Consider the following 6572-nt stretch of genomic DNA (forward strand, 5'->3'; position numbering starts at 1 on the left):
TTTTTTTCTCTCTTAATTTTTAGTAAACACCGACAGTGGTCAAAAAAGGGGGGGAGGAGTGGAGAGGGGAAAAGTGATGCATTGTTTATATTTGGTATTTTTTTAAAAAAAATTAAAGATTATTATAACAATATATTGCAAATTAATAAATTGTTTAAAATGATAAACAAAAACTCCTGGTCTCACCCATTAAAAAAAAAAGATTGTTGTGGAGGAAGGGGACAAGTGAAGATAGCAGTTCCAACTCTTTGAGCTTTCATGTTGTTATTCAGTCGCACAGTTGAGTCTGACTCTTTGCGACCCCATGGACCAAGTCACTCCAGGCCCTCCTGTCTTCCACCATCCTCCAAAATCTGCTCAAATTTATGTTAGTAACGCTGTCCAGCCATCTCATCTTTTGCCGTCCCCTTCTTCTTTTACCTTCTGTCTTTCCCAACATCAGGGTCTTCTCCCCTCTCATTTGGCGGCCAAAGTATTTGAACTTCAGCTTCAACATCTGATCTTCCTGAGAACAGTCAGGGTTGATTTCCCTTAGGACTGACTGATTTGATCTTCTTGCATCCAAAGGACTCTCAACAGTCTTCTCCAGTACCACAATTCGAAAGCATCTATTCTTCTGCATTCAGCCTTCCTTGTGGGCCAACTCTCACAGCCATACATTACTACTAGGAATACCATCACTTTGACTATACAGACTTTTGTTGTCAGGGTGATGTCTCTACTTTTTATTATTTCATGGTACTTCCTATTTCATGGTAATAGGAAGCAGAGAGTGAGTATAAATGGGTAGTCTTCACAATGGAGGACGGTAAGCAGTGGGGTGCCGCAGGGCTCAGTACTGGGTCCAATGCTCTTTAACTTGTTCATAAATGATTTAGAGTTGAGAGTGAGCAGTGAAGTGGCCAAGTTTGCGGATGACACTAAATTGTTCAGGGCGGTGAGAACCAGAGAGGATTGTGAGGAACTCCAAAGGGACCTGTTGAGGCTGGGTGAGTGGGCGACAATGTGGCAAATGCGGTTCAATGTGGACAAGTGCAAAGTAATGTACATTGGGGACGTGGATCTCAGCTTAAAATTGACAACGAAGGTTGTCTTTTTGAAGCTTTGCAGAGCAGGCAAGGAGGGGGAGCGTCGTTCAACATCTACAAAGGATTCAGAGCCATCTAATTGGCTTAAGCATGTTTGGATCTCATTCTCTTTTGGGACTGATATGCATTTAAAAGAACAGAAAGACCAAAGGTGAAAGAACATAGCCGCTAAGGTACTTTGATCTTTATCTCCACTCCGGGACATTTCTAAGCTAATCTAAATAACAGTAGAAACTGAAAAAAACCTGAGCAGGGACGAAATAAGGGGGAGATGAGACTGTTAATTTGGACTCTGTTAATTTAAAAGCTTCAATAGAATTTGGAAAAGAAGGAAATTGTTATGAATACCTGTGGTCAGTGACGTAGGCTTCTGTGTTTTCGCTCTGTACTGGCAATCAACATAACAAGCATTCAAAGGCTGCGATATTTGGAGAACAAGAGCTGAGCATTGTGACCCAGGAAGTGAAAGCTGATGGTGTTTTGATAGCCAATGTAACAAGGATTACAAAGATAGTTGGAGAACGTGAACCAGGAAGGAGAGAAGACCAAGAAGAAGGTTCTCACTAGGAATTTTTTAACCATAGAGAAACTACGATCGCCATTTTGAAAGAGGGAAAATTGACAAATTTGTTAAAAATCAATATTTCAGCCCAGGAAGGTAGGAGAAAAACGAAATTAGTCTTATTTTAAACAGCAAGTTCTAAGCTACTGGACTTGGTGCTGAATTCAGATTTGGAGACCTTTTGAGTTTTGGGGGGGGGTTATGTCAGAAGAAAGATTAACTCGTACAAGGTCTCACTCTTTGGACAAAATGCAAAGCCATTTGATACCATGGAAGCCAGGATTATGAAGGGTGTGGAGAAAATGTTAACAGCTCTTAAAAAGAACTTTAAAAAGATATTGGAGATCTTAAAAAAGAAGTTGAAGATTTTAAAGATGAACTAGGTATGGTTAAAAACAGAGTTAAGGAAGTTGAAGAGAAAGTGGATATACATGCTTCCACCTTGCTAAAACTCCAAGAGAAGGTTACAATCCATGACTGCAGATTAATGGAAACTCAAGTGCGTCTGAGAGGACTATCTGAAGGAGAGGAGACGGATTTAATGGATTATATGGTGAAAATTATTGCTGACTATTTAGAGGAAGATCCTGAAAAATTTAGAAATATGTTGTATAGTGTCTACAGAGTTCTCAGCATATGCAAAAGACAAAGGCCTACCAAGAGACATTGTTATAAGACTAAGGTCCAAGGACATGGCAGGAAAAATTCTAAACAAAAGTTTTCAAAAAGCCTGGACAATAGAAGGGATAGAGTCAAAATAATGAAAGAGTTACCAAGACAAGTGATTAATGACAGGAAGAAATATAAGAGACTAACAGAGAAGCTGTGTACAGAGGGCACAAGATACAGATGGATATTACCCGAGGGTCTGGGCTTTGAACAACGTGGAAGAAGGGTTACAATAAGGAATGAACAAGAGATGTATAGCTTTTTTTGAAGAGAATAAAGACTCTGCACCATAATGGAGTACAAGTTACTATCTTGGAATATAAATGGACTAAATTCACCACAAAAATGAAAATCAACATTTCTTTGGATTAAAAAACAAAAATGTCATATAATTTGTCTACAAGAAGTTCATATACAACAAAAGGATTACAAATTTTTGTGGAATAAACATTTGGGATTGGAATTTTTTTTATTGGCGGAACAAAAGAAAAGAGGGGTGGTCTTTTATATTAAAGAACAATTAGAACCAAAATTGATATTTAAAGATAAAGATGGAAGATATATTGCAGTGGAAGTGATGATGGAGGCAAAAAAACCCGTTGTTACTAGGATTATATGCACCCAATGGAGCGAAAGACAAGTTTTTAAAAGACATTAATCAACAGTTGGAAGAAATGTCTCATGACCAGATTTTGATGATGGGTGATTTCAATGGGACAATACAAAATAATATAGATAGATCAAGCCAAAAGAAGAACGATAAAGAAGAAAGATTGCCAAATTCTTTTTTTGAGTTGGTTAAACAAGAAAATTTGGAAGATATTTGGAGAAAATTTAATCCTGAAGTAAGAGACTATACCTTCTTTTCAGCAAGACATAATTCTTTTTCCAGAATAGATATGTTATGGGGCTCCAAAAGTTTGGGCCTCATAACTAAAAAAGTGGAGATTCTACCAAAGGTTTGTGCAGATCATAACCCAATATGTTGGATTACAAAATTGCAAAAGAAAACAAGAAGATGGAGAATTAATGAGGACCTGCTACAAGATAAAGATATTGTGACATTTCTAGAAAAGGAAACTGCAGCGTTCTTTCAAATAAATGAGACTGATGATATAGAATACCAGACAGTTTGGGACACTTATAAAGCAGTTATGAGAGGACTACTAATTACATTGAATAATAAAGATAAGAGGGCCAAAGAAGAGCGGTCGCTAGACCTACAAAATGAAATAAAGCAAAAAGAAGGGGAACTAAAAAAAAGGCCAGGAAAAAAGAAATTAATAAAGGAAATTACAATACTACAATCCCAAGTAAGACAATTCTTGAATAAAGAACTAGAATGGAATTTTAAAAGTTTGCAACAGAAATCGTTTGAAGGCACGAATAAACCCAGAAAGTACTTAGCCTGGCAACTGAAGAAAAAGAAAGAAAATAAAATTATCAACAAAATTATGGCAAATGAAAAAGAGATAGTTTATCAAGAAAGAATTAAAAGAGAATTTTTAAGTATTATGCAAATTTATTTAAAGGTGCGAAAATTAGAAAAGAAAAAATGGAAGAGTATTTACGAAATATCAAGACAGCACCCCTGACTGAGTATATGAAAAAGACTTTAAATGACCCAATAGAAAAAATTGAAATTGAAGCAGCAATAAAGGCAATGAAAGTAGGAAAGGCTCCCGGGCCAGATGGATAAATAACTAAATTTTATAAAACACTTAAAGATGAGGTAGTACCAAAATTGCAAAAATTGTTGAATACGATAAGAGAAAAAGGGAAAATTCAAATACCTGGAAAGAAGCTGTAATTCCGTTGATCCCCAAAGAAGATAGAAATGTCACAAATGTAAAGAACTATAGACCAATTTCACTATTAAACAATGACTATAAGATTTACACAAGAATTCTGGCAGAACGACTTAAGCAATATTTGATTCACTTTATAAAGGAAGATCAAGCTGGATTTCTCCCTAAAAGGCAAATAAGAGACAATGTAAGAGCTGTTGTAAATATTGTAGAATATTATGAGAAACACCCAGAAAAAGAGGCGGCTTTATTTTTTGTGGATGCAGAAAAAGCCTTTGATAATTTGAACTGGGACTTCATGTTTGCAATAATGGAAAAAATAAACTTGGGGGAACATTTTATAAGAATGACAAAAGCAATATATACGGATCAATATGCAAAACTGTGTATAAATGCAGACCTTACAAAAGAAATGAAGGTGAGCAAAGGTACAAGACAAGGATGTCCACTTTCACCATTGTTGTTTATAATGACTCTTGAAATTTTGTTAAGACAAGTGCAAGATGACAAAGAAATAGAAGGTTTAAAAATTAGAGGATTTTCTTATAAATATAAAGCATTTGCAGATGATATTGTGTTTATAACTGAGAATCCGATTCAAGTGATACCTTTGTTGATAGCTAAGATATAAGAATATGGAGAATTGGCAGGACTATACATAAATAAAGAGAAGTTGAAATTTTTATGTAAAAACATGCAACCAAGTAGACAGAATTGCAGACTTTGACGGGATGTGAAGTTACTTCTAAAGTTAAATACTTGGGTCTAGAAATAACTATGAAGAATATTGATCTGTTTAAAAATAACTATGAAAAGTTATGGTGCAAGATGAATAAAGATATGATGAAATGGAACAGACTTAACTTGTCCTTGTTGGGCAGGATTGCTGCAATTAAGATGAATATTTTGCCAAGAATAATGTATTTGTTCCAAACTATTCTGATTGTGAAAGATAGCAAACAATTCAATAAATGGCAAAGGAAGATTTCCGATTTTGTATGGGCCAGGAAGAAACCAAGGATTAAGATGAAAATTCTAACAGATGCTAAGGAGAGGGGAGGTTTTCAGCTTCCAGACTTAAGATTGTATCATGATGCAGTTTGCTTGACATGGATAAAAGATTGGATAATGCTGTTAAATAAAAAAAATTATGGCTAGAAGCTCATGGGAATAAAATTCGGCTGGCATGCTTATATGTATTATGGGAAAAATAAGATGGATGTTCTTTTTTCTCACCACTATATTAGAAATAGCTTACTAAACACTTGGATAAAATATAAGAAATATGGTGATGAGAGAAAGCTGCTTTGGATAGTGCCAGCAGAAGTAATAAAAATAACAGCTGAATCTGATGAAGAAAGAGCGATGTCATATAATCAACTGCTAAAGATTCAAGGTGATAAAGTTGAATTAAAATCTGCAGAAGAGTTAAATAATAAGTATGACTGGTTTCAAATGCAACAAATAAAAAGCTTGATGGAAAATGATGTTAAATCTGTTGGAAGTAGACGTGAGCAAACGGAATTGGAAAGGGTTCTGCTTGGAGATAACGAAAAATTAATATCAAAAGTATATAAATTATTATTGAAATGGTCTACAGAAGAAGAAGTAGTAAAATCTCAAATGATTAAATGGGCAATTAATGTGAACTGAGGAATACAAATGGATACATGGGAGTATCTTTGGAAGAACTCGATGAAAATATCAACATGTCAGAGTATTAAAGAGAAGTGTTTTAAGATGATGTACAGGTGGTATATGACTCCGAAAAAACTGGCAAAGATGAGTAAAAAGATGTCAGATAGATGTTGGAAATGTAAAAATCATGAAGGTTCTTGTTTTCATATGTGGTGGACTTGTGAGAAAGCGAAAAAGTTTTGGCAGATGATACAACAAGAAATTTTTAAAATTTTGGGATACGACTTTAAGAAAGTTGCAGAAACTTTTCTGCTGGGATTACAAATGGAAAAATTTCCAAAAGAAGATAGAACTCTAATTTGGTACTTGCTCTCAGCTGCTAGGACATTGTATGCGCAGTTGTGGACGCAAGACAAAATACCAGAGAAATGGGATTGGATTGTGAAAGTTTTATCGTGGAGTGAGATGGACAAATTAACAAGAATTTTAAGAGATTATGTGTTTAAAAAGGAGTGGAAGAAATTTAGAGGATATATAGAGAAAGAGTGGAATGTAAAAAGACATTGGACAATTTTTTAACATGAATATGAGAAAAGAAAGATATTGAACTTTGATTGGTTAAGGGTACCTTTATAACTGAACTTAAGTATATAACCTCGGCGGGAGTCTAGTAACGGAGGGAGGGGGGATTGGAAAATATCATATGAGTTCGAGACAGTAATGATATAATTAGATATTGTTACCATATGTTATCAATAAAATTGTTTAAACACAAAGGGACCTGTTGAGGCTGGGTGAGTGGGTGTC

This window comes from Heteronotia binoei, chromosome 19 (genome assembly GCF_032191835.1).
Source record: "Heteronotia binoei isolate CCM8104 ecotype False Entrance Well chromosome 19, APGP_CSIRO_Hbin_v1, whole genome shotgun sequence".
NCBI classification, from domain to species: Eukaryota; Metazoa; Chordata; class Lepidosauria; order Squamata; family Gekkonidae; genus Heteronotia; species Heteronotia binoei.